Source organism: Aythya ferina (genome assembly GCF_964211825.1).
Source record: "Aythya ferina genome assembly, chromosome: 9".
Classification (NCBI taxonomy): domain Eukaryota; kingdom Metazoa; phylum Chordata; class Aves; order Anseriformes; family Anatidae; genus Aythya; species Aythya ferina.
The window spans coordinates 22,734,721-22,750,921 of record NC_140305.1 but is presented as its reverse complement, the minus strand read 5'-3'; the positions used below and the strand labels follow the sequence as shown (position 1 = coordinate 22,750,921).

Genomic DNA, 16,201 nt, shown 5'->3' with positions numbered 1-16,201 from the left:
TCTTCATAAAAATAGGAAAAAACCCAAAGCTATAACAATGTGTAAGGTATAAAAAGAAATGTTAAAAGTTTGTTCTTTTTGGCTACAATTTATTACTTGTTTGTTTTCCATGGGGAAATAGCAGGAGTGTAGGAAAAGGATACTGAGAAATGGCATGCTACCATTCTTTTACTTCTAAAACTGTTAATCAGTTTGAAGAAACTGAAACAGTAAAGTGGACTGAAGTGTTCCTGTGCATATCTAGCTCAAATGATATGCAACCACAATGTACTGAGTATGTGAATGTCCACTCAGGTGGATAGACCATCTCTGTTTTGAGCAAACAGAACTTCAGATTATGAAATAACACCACTGTAGCAATTCTAATAAATCTGTAGGTCATATCTACATTCCAAGAATTTACTCAGTGTGGAAGTGCTGATGTTGTTAAGTTTAATTAGGAAAGCAAAGCAAGATACCTGTTGAAGCTTGTAGGAATAAATAGGTATCTTTCAGCTAGTTTCTTTACTTTGGTTTCTGTATGCTATCTGCTGATAGGTATGAATTTAATTTGTTTTCTTCAAGCTTAACAAATCTGGAGGTACACTAGCATTAGCAAAGCAAGAAGCAGCCTGGTGAGACAGTACAGCTTTTCCTCTTGAGGACTCCTACAAGACAGATTTGATTTTTTTTTTCTTTCCATTTCTGTCATAGTGGGGCCTTGGTTCAATGTGCCACAAATTTGTAAGTCTAAGTTTCTTCAGACTGCAGGACTCCAGTGTTTGCATGTCTTAGTGGTTGAGGTATAACTGAGGAGTAATTGCATTGAAACCCTTGGTGCTGCAGAAGCATCAGTAAGAGCATAAAACCCCTAAACTATATAATGATGCACAAACAGGGCAAATCAGTATTCATCTGCAGGGCTGACACACATGCTGTAGTATGTATTGTACTTCGCTGCTATATAAAGAAGCAATAAAACCAGTTTTCAACATTGTCATTTCCACAGTCAGTTTTCAGTAGTTTCCTGTTTTGAAACTCTTCAGGTTGAACTTTTTATTCATTATCCAGTAAAATTTACTGTGCAAATGCTGAACTTGGCTTCAGATCACATTGTACTAAATGTACAGTAAATTAGTCTTAGTCTTCTTAGTCTTCCATGTCTTAGTCTTCTATTTACTTGTGCAACAAAGGTTTTGCACATACAGGTGAACCAAGACAAAACCTTATGGCATGCTCCGCTCCAATGATAGTCTGGAAGCTAAGCAGGACAGTTCACATAAGCTAGTTGTCCTCTATGGTAGACACTGTTCCAATGTTTTAGAGGGAACTTCTCGATTTTAATAGAGAATTTTATATTTCACCTCATACATAGGAACAGAAAAAATATTGGGACTATATTCGACATAAAACAAGTGGCCAAAGGGTGACATAAATTTGATTCATAACAATGATATTCATTGACACTTCTGGAGTATTTCAAGTTCATCTTGATCTAATTTTTTTTTTGTTATGAATTTTAAGACTCAATAAACAAGTTCCAATTTTTACAAGCAGTGGCAAACAATACTTATAGCTTGAATCCTGTAGTTAAAAAAAAAAAAAAAGAAAGGAATTTGAGTTTAGGACAGCTGTAGATGTAAGCACTTTATGCTAGAAATCTGTATAATCTTTCATGAAGTAATTCTTAAAAGGGAACTGTAATAATGCAAATTATTTAAAAACAGCGTTTGAGCAAATGATTTCTTCCATCATGGTTTATTCTAATACTAATTTTCAAGCATTAGAGAATCAATTTATCTTAATTTTAGATTGTTATTAAATTAAGTGGTGATGGCTGTGGGAAGGATGGCTTTTAACTCTCTCGAGTGTCAGAGCAGAGAATGCAATAGTCCTAAGTTGGAAATGTTTTCGTGCTATTAAATAACTACATTAAGGTATCATGAAAAATGAGCAACTAGTTTAAGCTATAATATTCTAGAGGTGTTTTTTCATAAATTTTTAAGTTACAGAGTCAAAATCTACCATTGATGGTGTCTTTGCAGTTATATAGAGAAGGATCTTACCTATAGTTCACAAAAAAAGCTTTATTTTTCTGTAATGTAGTTGCAAGACACAACGCAATTTACACACTGTAGTTTTGTATTTGTTCTTGTAAATCTTTGAATATAAGCCTTTCTGTAGGCAGTGCTTTACATGCCTGTCTGTCAAATACAATTGGTGTTCTGCTCACATATAGGACTCAATTTGTGTGCCTCCTCCTAGCTGTGCAGCCTGTGTATAATTGCTAACAGTTATTGGCTATTTAATACTTTTGGTCATATTAGAGTTGTTTGTAGGCTGAACAATCTCTATCTAGAATTAGAGCATCTAAATGTTGTAATTAGCTTACAGAAGCAGGAAACACCTGTATAATTTTTCTGTGCTTACGTTCCTTTTTAGATCTGTCATAGTTAACTAATCTTTGCTAAGCAGTACGTAACTGTAAAACTGTATTGGAGAAGATTTCCCTCCCCGCCCTCCTGTGTGGTATGAGGCAAAACGTTAGAATATCCTCTGCAGCATTCTTCAATCAAATCATCAATGTGTGCTGTATCATTTTAGAAGCACTGTATCCAGAGTCTCCTGCCATGTTTAAAGAGAATCAGCCCTCCATGCATGGAAACAGTTAGTAGTGGTCTTATTTGAGCTTAACCTATACTGAATTATTCATGGTTGAGTTATCCACGGAGAATATTACCTTTGCAGTAGAGTGCTTGAGTTGCATTTCTCTTGTTTATTTTCATTGGGCTGATTTACCTGAAAAAGGATGGCAGGACCAGGACCTTTACATGCTAGACATGAGAACATTCATACTGGCAAATCTGCTATGTTGTGTGATTTTTTTTTTTGGTTGTGGTTTTTATTCTTATTTGTATTTTATTTTATTTTTTAGGGCTCCAGCATGGGGTCCCTGAGTGACTGCTAGTGCATTTGAATCTAGATGGCTCCCTGTTGACATGCCATCTGCAGATGCTCATGTAGAGTATGTTTTAAGCAGCAAACACCTGGGGTGCTATATTAAAAAATGCTCAGCATTTCAAAATCCTGGTGATGGAGTGTAATATGCTCTTGATATGCCACTTGCTGTTAGAACTATAGGCTGGATCCTGCTAAGTCCTGATGCCTCCTGTTGAAGTGAATGATAGCAGAGGATACTTGGGACTTGAAAGATGCATGACTTACAGGTATATTAAAATGAGTTTAACTATGTCTAAACACTTATTTAGACATATCTTATTTGCTGTCTCTCTTTGAGTGACTACAGTGCAATAACCCAAGAACAAGGGATGAGCAGTAATTGCTACCAGCCCTTTAGACACACACATGTTCCTTACTTTAGTGATATGTTTGCAAATATTCGAGCCATATAATTTTATGGTGCCAAGAAGTTTCAGCAAAACTGAAAAGTTTTTGATGGGTTTTCCAGAGGTAGAATATGAGGAAAACCTACAAAGAGACATAAAAGTGTAGTGTATATAATTATTTTTATAATATCCTGTTTAATGACCAAAAATGATAAAAATGAACTCAGTAAATATTTTAGTTATTTTCAGATTAATTCACAGAAAAGTAAATACAGTTTGGGTTATGTTGCTTTTGATGATGCCCAAAACCCACTGAAAAGTGCACTACAGATTTTAAATATCTCCTATAACTTTGTTGATGTATTATTGATCATGGTTAGTCAGCAGTCCAGCTCCTGTTCAAGACTGCCTAAGGTAGTTAGATCACTCGTTATTAGCAGATTGTATTACTCAGGTACTGTAACAACTAGACTTTCTCAGAAATTTTTATTCTGTGTTTGTGAAAGGGGCGAAAAAAGGGAGAGGAAGAACTTCACATTAGTTAAGATCACTGGTTCCAAGTACTAGACTGATAGCTGTACTACTTTCCTAGAGCACAATATGATGTAGTCTCCATAAAATGTCTAATCAGTATTGTAACAGTCTCTCCCTAGGGTATGTGGTCCTCTGTATTTGGCTTATATGACTGATAGATTAGGAAGCAAAATTATTCTTTCTGTCATCTGTTGCATGGGCCATCTAAACTGTCTTCCTCACCGGTGATATCAGGAGAACTATCCCTTCCCCACCCATGAGGAGCTGGCCCCAAGCACAGCTGTTGACAAAAGAGCAAGGAGAACCATTCCTCCGATTTCTGGAGTTGAGCAACTGAGAAAGAAACCTGTGTCTTGATATTGAGCCGGTTGCTTAATTTTTTTCATTAAGAATAGGATCCCGATACTTCAGCCTGCTTCTGATCGTATGGATAAGTCATTTTCCTCAAGGAAACAATTTATACATCTAGCATTATAGAACTCATGGCATTAATTACTTGGCGTTAATGATCTGTATTCATGATTGAAGAGCTTGTTTGAAGTTCAGAAATGCTGTGATGCTAGTCCTGAGATAGAAGCTCTTTTAGGGTGCACAGGTAAATCACTGTTTCCAGAGCTAAAATAAGAGGTGGAATAAAATGGAATAGCTAGGCATAGCACCCTCTTCCTTTGATTCCCAAATGTTATGAACTTTGTTTTGTAGCCAATGACTGCGCAGAAATGTATGAGCGATATTTGTCAGGAAATGTGTGCTTTGTTTCATACAGATGCATCTGATGTTCCCTCGGGTATTTAAGTTAAATTACACCTTCCTTACTACTGAATTGGTAGGACACTAGTGGACACATGTCTATATGCTAAATATAGAAATCTTCATCTCTAGCACACCAAAATATTGTGACTGAAACAAGCTTCTGAGCTTGATGCAAAATGTGTTATTTTATAGTTTGTAAGGGAGTGTCCTCACTGTGATGCTGGTGTGGATTAAAAAAAATAAAATAAATGCAGGTTTTGGGAGGCTTTGGGGGTTTTTAAGCTTCCGACTTCAGTATCTTGGCTGACATTTCACTTCTTATAACATTGCTGCTGTTGGCTTGTGGAGTTTTTTGATCAAAGTATGTTTTTTCTTTAATGAGGCTGGATGGTCCCTATTCTATTGTTGTAGTACTAATTAACTTTCCAAGTGTTTCAAGCTTTTTTTTTGCAGGGATGCCATTTGGGCTTTTCTTCTGAAAACATTATTTGAATAAGTAAAACTGCACACACTGAAGTTACTCAATCCTTATGCAGCATTAAATTAAGCAGTTATTAGAGTTGCTAACTAAGGGTAAATACAGCCACTATGGTAGCCTGCGATCCCAATTGTACTGGAACACTGTTGTAAGCAAGAGGTGCAAGTAACAAAGGAGTAGGTAGACAATCCAAGGTAATACATGCAGAATTCTCCCTTCTCTTTTATAAATCACAATATAAGTGCTTGGTTAACATGGTATCTCAGCAACAACTTGACAAGAGATGTAAAATATACCCTCAGAGAATAGAAGAAACATCATTTGTCTCCAATAAAGGTGTTTAGCATTCTGAACCTCTCTTAACATAAATTAATTTGCAGTTATACTAGCAGTGTTTTTACATATGTATTTTGCATTTGTATCAAAGTACTTCCCAGTATTCAGGAGCGCTTGCTGCTTTTCTGAGTATTAACCATCGAGAATATGAGTACAGGTTAATGTGCTGTATGCCTTAGGATCAGCTCTGTTTTCCCTCTCACGTAGTATATTTACTCTACAGGGGATTAAGCATGTTCTTCATGAACCAGATGAAAACGAATATTTATTAAATGTTGTCAGGATATACTTGTTCATACAGAAAATACAATATATTATTTGAACTGTGCATGGGAATATGAGCAAAACTCATGGAAGCCTTTTATACCAGTATCAAGTTTATTTGTTTATATGGTTATTTAATGTTCTAAGACTTGTTTGTGTGTGTGCTTCAAAAATAGCTGCAGTGGAATAAACCAGGAAGAGAAAACAAATTTCTAAATAGTCATCTTTCTCGATAGATGAAAGATTTATAAGCAAGAGTTGCACACTTGGTTCCCGAAAGTATCGTGGTCATGTGGCAGATAAAGATACAGAACCAGGCAATTATTACAGCCTGCTAGATGATCACAACATCGTAAAGAACAACTTTTTAGGAAAAACATGAAAGCAAAGGAAAAGCTATTTGCTATTTTTAGTATTCAGGATTGTACAATAATGATTGATCATTACTGAGCATTGTTACTAAAGCTTTGTGAAGATGAAAAATGCTAGGTCTGGTGGTTTGATCAAAAAGATATATAAGCATTTACAACAATAAAATGGTATTGTTTTCTCACATCTGTAGCAGTATTTATAACACTGCATTGCTTTCTGGAGGAAAAAAAGAAGTTCAAGGCCCAGACTTTCTTTGCCAATTTTCCACATATGTTTTTGACACTTAGAGCCTGGCAATAAGGGACATATTTCAAGAAAAACAAAGACTGACTTTCCATTAAAGCTGTACCTGCTGTTAACCTCAATGGTACTTCGGATGGAGTATTTTTAGTTTGATTCTATAGCCAATTTACTTGTATTATTTTCAAGCTGTGTGGCCGATATTTCAATAGATCATCCTGAATTGACATTTCCTTTTTAATTATAACCTCTTTTAAGTTTCCAAGTGTTTACACTGGTTGCGTAGTTTTGAGATACACAGCAATACTAAAGCACATCTGAGAGTAACAAACAGGAAGCTATAATAAACACACTTTTCAAGCGTATTCAGACAGAAATAGGAACATGCTGGTAGGAAATATATGACCTGCTATAACTCTTTGCTTGAATGTGACAGGTGCTTATCAAGATATAGATTTTTTTTTTTTTTGCGTAGTAACCAGAAAATAAAGATGTAGAGGAAAATGTCTTTCTCTTCTGAGATGGTTGCTCTCTGGCTGACCACTGTGCCATCTCCCAGAGATGCTGAGGTGCAGCAGAAGTGGGCAGGTGCAGTCAGCCTAATTGCTGGTGTTTGAGGACTGACACTTTTGGAATCGCAAAAGATAATCCTGGCTGAGTGACACTGCCAGCCTCTTTCTAGCACGGCTCATGTTAACAAGATGTAAACTGTAGGCTAGGTCTTCACCTGCTGTAATTCAAGGTAGCCAACACTGTTGTCACAGGCACTAAGCCAGCAGAAAGTTTAAATCTAGAACTGGCAAAGGAAATAGCATAGTCACTGGAAGATCATCCAGGCTCGGGTATAATAAACACTTCCCTCTTAATCCCATGTCTCCTTGACTACACTGGAGGTTTTCCTTTAGAGCGCTGCCTTTGCTTGCTCTTTCTGCCAGGGCATGTCAGGATGGTAGCAAAGCCAATGTGTGAGGTTATTGAAACGTTTGGAAAAGAGAGTTAGGGGATAGTGTGGCTGTGGAAGGGATGAGGGGTCTGATGGAGCAGACCTGTCCCTTGTCATGTGGGGATGCAGAGTGGCATTCAAAAGGAATAATAATAATATATATTAAAAAAAAAAGTGATTCAGGTCTTGTGCAGGTAAATGATTATTAGGGTATCATCTTAGAATTGTACCTCTGTTCAGGTTGTGACTCAATAGAAGAGTCAAGTCTTTGTGGAACCTAGTGGAGGACTTGGCCTTTGATTTCTCCCATCTCCTTTAGGCACAACATCAGGAAGCGCTTCTGTGTTTCTGTACCTCACTGATTCAGTTTACTGAGGATTTGAACAACCCTTTAGTGTTGGTTCTTCCTTCCTGTTGACTAGAGAGGGGTCCAAGGTAGGGGTACCAATAAAGAGTAGGCTCTTAATTTAGAGCTCTTGTTAGGTGCCTAACACTAGCCAGGATCAGAGCTGAGCAAGCTAAGAATAAACAGGAAAAAAAAAAAAATCTACTCCAGAGCTTGGCTTGGACAACTGCTGGAGCATCAGCCACACTTGGAAACAGCACCAACAGATTGAAGGGGTTTGGCCTTCAAAACTGCAACAGATTGAAGGAGTTTGGCTTGGGAAAGCTGTAGGAACAGGAGCAGCAGTTTGTGAGACAGCCTGGCTTATGCAAATGTAGAAATGGCAGCAGCAGGCTCTGATGGGATGTGTTGCTGGTGTAACTCCAAAAATTTTTAAACTGGCTGCTCATGTAATACCAGGGCCCTATCACCTATATGCTCAATTTATCACTGTGTCTTGGAAGTTTTCCATCGGAGTAGTAGAAAACAAATGTTATCGTGCTATATAAGAAAGAGAAAGCAAGCCCACTCAGCTTATTATTTACAGACCTATCTTATTGCTTCCAACTCTATCCATAATAGATAATGAATAAATTGGTTCACAAGCAACTGTTTAAGTACTTGGAGTTAAACAACATACTGAATGATGCTCAGTCTGGATTTCATTCTCATTATTTCGCTGTCATTGTGCTAAGAAATTGTTGGAGACATTTTTCTCTGCTCATGGATCAAAGCCTATTTATAGGTGCACTATTTATTACCCTATCGAAGTCACTTTTGACATGACTGGCCATTCTCACATACAAAAAAAAATAATCTGAAATCATTTTAAATAAACAAGACAATTGTTATCAGTCACATTTGCCTTGCAGAAACCAGATGGGTGGTATTAGCACTGAACTGTCATGTATCCGATATAACAGGAAGAAGTCTTTTAACCAGACACCGTATCGGCCAGTAAACACATGCACATATCCAGGAAGAGTATCAGTGAAGTCACGCTGTAGAAAGCAGAAATGCAAACTCCTGTTTTATAAAAGATGTGTGCTAGGTTTGGTTTGGGCAAGGATGAGGTACTCGCATGACCTTTTACTTTCTTGTTTTTGTTGTTGTATAAAACCACCAAATATGCCAAACAACTTTGTAATGATCAAAGTGAATAAAATTGTCTTTATTTGATCGAGGGTGTAAAACTCACAAACCCAAAGACAATATTTTCCCCTGTAATTAAAGTACTTCTTATCTCAACCCATGAGCGGTTTTTCTCCCTGTCCTTCTGAGGAGGGAGAGTGAGAGAGTTGTGTGGTGGAGCTTAGCTTTGTATCAGATGTTTAAAAAAACAAACAAACAAAAAAACCACTAAGTTTTACTTTGGGTTTAGTCATGATGCTGATCCAGTGAAGTTTGCTTTGGCCCAATAATGGGCAATGGGGAACCATAAAGGCTGGTGGAAGGAGTGATGCAGTGCTCATCTAGGTTGCTGGAGGCCTGGCATCGCTTGTGTCCATCTAAATCCCATTGCTTCATGGAACCCCCAAAATCTGTAGAGGAGAGCAGCAGTGATGCTATGCTGAGAAAATGACAAAGAGTAGAGGAGAGGATGTCTGAAGTCCTCTTAATCTCCTCCTTTTGCCAGTAAATTTGTATATATAAAAGAGGTATTGCAGCATACATACGCGGACATATCCCTGGTAATATCCCTCAGAGTGATTGCTGAGCAGCTCAGGCTCTTTAGCTTCTAAGCTAAGTAATAGATTAAAAGTCATCACTGAGCAGGGCCTGGAAATGAGGATCTGGCCCATCTATTCCCTTCTGGGCATCAGTTTGAGCTAATGAAGGGGTGGAAAAAAGTCCCTTGTGGGGCTAAATAAGGGGGGAACGAGAGGCTGCCTGATGGGTGACTGAAGTCTGGGCTGTTGCTGTTCCAACAGGTGGGCTTTGGGGGAGACTGTTTTTACTCTAATTGTTTCCTGGGCCATTAACCAGAAACATTTTGGGGTTGAATCACATTTGGTAAAACTTCAAGATAGCAGCTTGGGTTTAGGCATAGTCTGAAGAAATTCTGTGTTTGGGATGACTCAGGTGGGCAGTGAAGTGAAACTAAAATGCAGTTCAGAAGCATAGCCTGGAGTGCTGGAGATTCAGGTTCCTGATCTTACCATAAACTCAATAAGCTCCCTCCCCGCTCTTCTTGCTTTTTTGCCAGGCTTACAGACATAAAATCTAATTCCATTTTGGACATTGACTGGTATTTCCCATTGTCTGGCTGTGTGCTGTTGCAGGAACCCATCAAATAGGTAACAGTAAGTACAGAGATGTAACCGGAATTTAGGCTATGTGCATTTGGCCATGATTTCTGAGTCAAAGAACAGACACTAAATCACGGCTCCCAATTGTTATTACTATATGTAGCAGATTAATTTTAAGCATCAGGAATTTTGCTCTGAAATCTAAAGACCCTAACTTCTAAAATACACATTACATTGCTTGCCCTCCTCTTAGGCCCCAGCACACACATCCTTAAAATGGGATGGTAATAAGTGTGTCCTACAGATGAATTGTAATAGCTTTCATTCCTAGCATTATCTTCTAATAAAAGAGTTAGAAATTTAAAAAGAATTAGGCATTGATTGCAATTCAGACAGCATGCAAACAAAAGGAAATGCCATCCCAGGTTCCTTTGACCTTGTGTTTTTTCTCCCTTTGACTTCCATAAGTCCAGATGCAAAAAAAAAAAAAAAAGAAAAACAAGAAAGTTCCTGACTCTACACCTAGTAAAGGGCATGGGAGGAACCTCAGCTCCATCTACCCTTCTTTTGGACAGAATAACATATTGTGCCAGGAAGGAAGTTAATTCTTCTAATACAAGTCAACAACGAATTACTGTTCCCAACCCCAGAAGGCAGAAGTGAAGGGAAAAGAATGTCTCAGAAGAACAATGTTTCTTGGGATTGTGATTGTATTGTGTTCCTTGGGACTGCTCCTGCAGGTGAAATAGTCACTTCTCCCTTTCCAAGGCCAGAGTATGGAGTTGTGACTGAGCCATAAAGAGACCAGGCTGTCACAGTCTGGCCATACGCACACCCGCAGAAGAGCCACATGTCATGCTGGAATCAGTAGAAGCTTTTCCTGAATAAAATATCCAGGACCCAGTCTCTGTGCTTAAATCATTTGGACTATTTTTTTTTGATTTTTTTGTCGTTGTTTGGTTTTGCTTTTTTTTTTTTTTTCCTGCTCTAAAGAGTAGACAGAGATAAGTGGTCCCTCCTTTTAATTTATCTGTGACTCAGCTTTGGACAGAAAGTATTTATATGAGCAGATGCTTGATGAAGGAAAAAGGGTCAGAATTGACCAGTAAGGACACAGGGCTTATAAATTTACATCTTTTAATTTGCTGATGGAAATCAATAGTACCTGGTGTGTTAGTCCAGACTAGGAAAGTAGACATCAGTTGGCCTGTTTTCTGTCCCTTAAAGACTGTATTGATACTGAGAGGACAAAACAAGAGCTTTATTTATTTATTTTTTACTTCATTTTCCCCCCTTTGAAATCTCAGACTAATTCAATAATACTTAACATGATTTGTAGGTTTGTGCTTTTCTCCATTTTTTATCTGTCACTGTGAAATATATTTGCAACTGTAATGGATTTCTGTGTAGAATATGTATCAGACCCCTTGCTTTGCTTTTTTATTCAACTGCCTGTCTGTTTAGGCATCAGCTAGGGAAGATTCCTTCTTTCAGACATCTATATCTGTTTGCTCTCCGAGATTCCATAATGAATCTGTTTTTTGTACTATCTAGAATTAATGAGTTGTAGACAAGCTTTGTCAGTTCCTGCTATTTACTTTCCCTGCAGTTGTGATAGTTTGCCTTTGATGTCATAAATGTCATAAGTTTAAACACCTTAAAAATTCATTCCAGGGACTTTATCATCTGAACACTAATATCCTCTGTATTTTTTCCTAATTTGCTGACTTAGCTGTGTGATTTATCTTTATGGCACGTTCTGTGCTTGTATTCACTCTCTGGTGTGCTGAAAGGACTGTATTTATATCTCAGTCATTAATTAATGGTAAAGTATGCTTAATTTCTTATTGAGGTGTTGGGTTTGTAATTGGGTAGTATTTGGGTCATGGACACAGATGAGATCAAGCACCGAAAAAGGTCTAAATTCTTGTTCAAAATTTGTTCTGAAAATGGATTCCGTTATTCTGAGGAATCTCCATGAAAGGCTCCCTGGAAAGTGAAAAATCTCATCTGAGCTTTGGCATGGAGACGTTCACTTTTGAACAGGCCAGCAGGAAAGACAGAAGCAAACAGTTGACAAGAAGCCATGCAGAAAAGAATTAGTGGTGATAGCAGGACATGCTGTAACTCAATTTTGACGATTTGATTATTCGTTGAACTACAGACTGTTTTTCAGGTAGAGGGACTGTCTTGACTTCTTAGATTGATGTTCCATGTAACAGAGATCACTGAATTTCATGCAGTATTTTTTTTTTTTTTTCAGTAAAAGGAATGATTCTTCTCTGCTAGTTGAAGAAATGTCTGTCTCTTTTTCTTTTTACAGCTTCCCATGCTTTAAGCAGTACGGCTTTTCACTGCCATTTTCCTTCTTAAAAAAGCTGGCCAGTAAGGAAGATGTTTTCTCAAAGCACACTCTGAAAATATGATAGCAAGGCTTTGCTGGTAACAAAAAGGAGAATAAACAAACAAACAAAACAAAACAAAAACAAAGAAAAAAAAAACAACAACACAGGAATTGGTTATGAACCAATCCTTTGATATTGGTAAAGTGGAAGGGCTCATCCAAAGGAGTGAAAGATGGACAAGGAGTATATTTTTGTATACAATAACATTTCACAATTCATTTTAAAATGACATTTTTCAAAACCAGCATAATCCTGCAGTGGATAAACCAACTGTATTTCTGCTTTAGTGCTATATTTTTTTTCTTGCTGTCCATGCTTTTGAGGGAAGTTCAGTGCTTGTTTTCATATATCAAACTTCTTGAATGCTGAAAATGTGAAGTAAGAATAAAGCATCAAAAAAGTTTGGTTTCAGTGGCACCTTCTAGTTTGAATGACTAAAAGAAAACTAGTGCTTGGTCAGACACCTGGAATTTTCATATAACAGAGGCTGAAATAAAATTTATGTCTTTAGGAAAGCCAACTAGACTATCTTCCTTCTTTCAGAATTAGATCCTGGGTTTAAGGGTTTTTTTTGGAAAGGGCTTTTGGAATGATTTATTTTCAGAACAAGTGAATGCAAGGAGCTTCTCAAGTTTTTGTAGGAAGTCCTGTTCCCTGGGGGGGGGGGGGGGGGGGGGGGGGGGGGGAACAACAAAAAAACAACAACAACAAAAATACTCACGGGATCAAACTCAGGAGAAGAGGAAAATCCTGGTCTGTTTATAGGTTAATATTTTAACTATATTATTAAATATGCTGAATTCACTTAAAATAAATCATCTGCTAAAGGAAAGATGGAGAGTCAAAGTTCTGGTGCTCATCTTCCAAGATTTCTTTCCAGCCAATGATTGTAGAGAGAAGCAAAGCCTGAGCATTCTTTCATCTCTGGCCCCATGGATAGAGACTGCAGAGAGAAGAGCTTTCTTTCAGCTTTGTCATTGATTTCAGTGGAAGAAGCACTGGGCCTTTTGACAGAGAATAGACTTTAAATCTTGCAGGTGACTGTATCAACAATTCCCTTTCCAAATGGGAAAATACAGTTTTTCGAACTTGACAGAAATGACCGTGGACTGTAGGCTATGTTTTCTTTGATTCCAGATCTCAAACAAATTGAAGTTGACTCTAACTTCTCTAGCCTGTTCCTCATCCTTCAATTATAAAGGAAACTCAATTATGGTTTGAAAAAAAAATGCAGGAAAAACAGTTGGTAGCCCACAAAATATGTTCATCAAATCGCCAAGGTAACTGACATAGAAAGTGTGTAAAGCTAAGAATACATGTTCATCTACTTCTTGATGCGGTTGTAGATTGAAGAATAATTTATGTTGACCTGCTTTTCCTAATGCATCATATTTATTAGTATTATAAATAAATTGTGGCTGAGTATGGAAATAAATTAAGTGCTAAGATGTAGTGACTTTAAAATGTGTTCATGGAATTAACTTCCTCTTTGACATATGTGTTCCAGCGTATTGCAAACTTGTAGGCAGTTCATCTCCCTACACATTTGTCAGGAGATGACCCATGATCTTGTTTATTTTCTCCACAAAATCTCCTTCCCTGACATAGCTGCTATGAGATCATTGACGTGAAGTCTTCACCTAGTTTTCACCTAAATTTCCCTCCCTGTAAGGCAGAGGAAAAAACAAGATTTTTGTACTACCTTTTAAGCTGTAGACTCATTTGCTGGTGACGTTAATGCTGGTTCCTGCTGGGCTGGAGGCTTTGGTGAAGGGTAATGCTTTTTCCTTATAAACCAGTTTGCTGGTAATACATTCAGCATAAAAATCTCTTGATTTTCTGGCAGCCCAATTGTAGCAAAACCAGAACATGAGCATGGAAGTAGATTGTTACATGGCTTTACATGCTGTGGTGTTTTGGAGTATAGCTTAAACAAGGAATGAAGGTAGTGAATGTGTTTCTGCATAGGTTCACCAGCAGTTCTCTGGAAGTGGGGGTGCTGCTGCTTGCTGCTCTCCTGCTTTAAGGAAAGCTGAGATACAGACAGGGTGGCTTTCTCAGCTGTGGCTGCTGTTATCTTCTGCTTGATCTATCACAGCTTGCTAGATTTGATGCCTGTGTCACTCTGAACCTGGGAATATGATTCATTTCAACTTTTAAATAGCAAGTAAATAAATTTTACAATAACCTGTTATGCCTTTAATAGTATGAATGTTGATAGTGTTTTTCTATGAAGTCCCAAGGCGCTTTACAGCTATGCTATTAAAACAGGAGAAGGCATAAAATATAGAAGCTATAGGAATAGGGATGGGGGAAAGTCCCTGGTCATGGGTGAATTTGTGAAGCGTAGATCAGGGTCTTGTTCATTACTGACTTCTTACTAAGCTTCTAAGCACATGTATATGCATAAAATAGTTATTGTTGATTGTATGCATGTGGGCTAGAACTTTAAAGCAAATTCATTAATCATTAACAGTGCCTCAGTACTGGAGCTATTAAATAGGCAATGATTCATCATAAATGATTCCATAAATCTCGAATGCAAAACTTGAAAAGAGGGCAATGCTAAGAAAATTAAAGCAAAACCAGGAGTTGGCATAAAGGTTTGTGTAGCATAACTATGTTACAGTGCAGCCACTGCCCAGCTGTGTATACAAAACTTCTTAGAGATTTTCTCACTGGCTCTAGTTGAAGATGTATTTTTGTGCTGCCACAGGGCTCTGCACACCCTTCTAGACACATCATATAACAAGCTGTGTCCATGTATATATTTGGTGACAATCTTCCTCTGGCCATTACTGCAAAACATGGCTCATGTCATTCCAATATCCTACACGTACTAGATATTTGTTTCCTCTTCAGAGTGGCAAAACCTCTAATTTCCAAACCTTTTCCTCTCATCTTTTCCCTTCTCATTCCACATTTGCTCGTGCCTGAACATCTGATTTTGCTGCCTGCACGAGGTCTATCCACAGAATTTTTAACACACATTAAGATCTTGACTTACTGCAGCAGAATCTTGATGGGATATGCTGGAATATTGATAGGAAAGGGATAAATCTTGTTCAGGAAGGTCAGGAAAAAAGTTACTTTGCAGCTGCAAAATGATGGAGTTCACAATCTTTGGAAAAAGGAAGAGGGAGGCAAAAAGAATTTCATAGATTAGAAGGTCAGAACTTTCAGATCAGCTGGTCATGCTGAACTTTTTTTTCAAGGGCAGCAAAAAAAATGTTGTGTAGTGATGTTTTAGCTGTTAGTCATCGGGTCTAACAAACTAGCAGAAGGTACTAGAAAACCAGCAAAAAGCAATCATAGTGGTGCAGCTCAGCCTCAACTCTCTCTCAAAAAAAAAAAAATAAAATTATCTAGAATAAATAATTAAAATACTCATAAGCAACTCTAACATGCCAAGGAAATGCATAACAGCTAGTGTGGGTTTACTGAGAACACATCACATAGAATGAGTCTAATTTCCTTTTACAGTAGAGCAGCAGGTTCTGCGGTCAGGCAAGAAGCTGTAGGTGTTAGATATGTCAAAGCTTCTCTGAGGTTGGCCTGACTTTTTATATGGCTGTCACAGGCCGGGTAGGGAAAGGCTGGAGCCATGGTTGACAGAGTGCGAGACTAACTGGTTTTATGTGTTCAAGCTTGTTATCGATAGTTCACTTGAAAATGGGGGATGGCTTGTCTTTGGAGACAATGTAGAAGTTGCACTGGGTCATGACTCAAATGGTCTTGGCCAAGCTGACACCTGCACAAAAGAGGCCGACACGTCAAGGCTTTGACATGCACAGCTTAGTTATCTCTTACAGGTACAAGTAACTCATACTGGTAAAAGCTCAGCTGAATGTACAACGTTCAGTTCTGGACACTGTGCTTAAAGGAAGGCACGGACCAGCAGCAAGAAAGATCAGAG

General features: G+C 37.9%; 1 protein-coding gene across 1 annotated transcript in view; it reads left to right on the top strand.

Annotated features, from left to right (window-relative positions):
- NLGN1 (neuroligin 1) overlaps positions 1-16,201 on the top strand; it is a 423,737-nt gene that overhangs the window by 19,224 nt on the left and 388,312 nt on the right. The window lies entirely within an intron of this gene.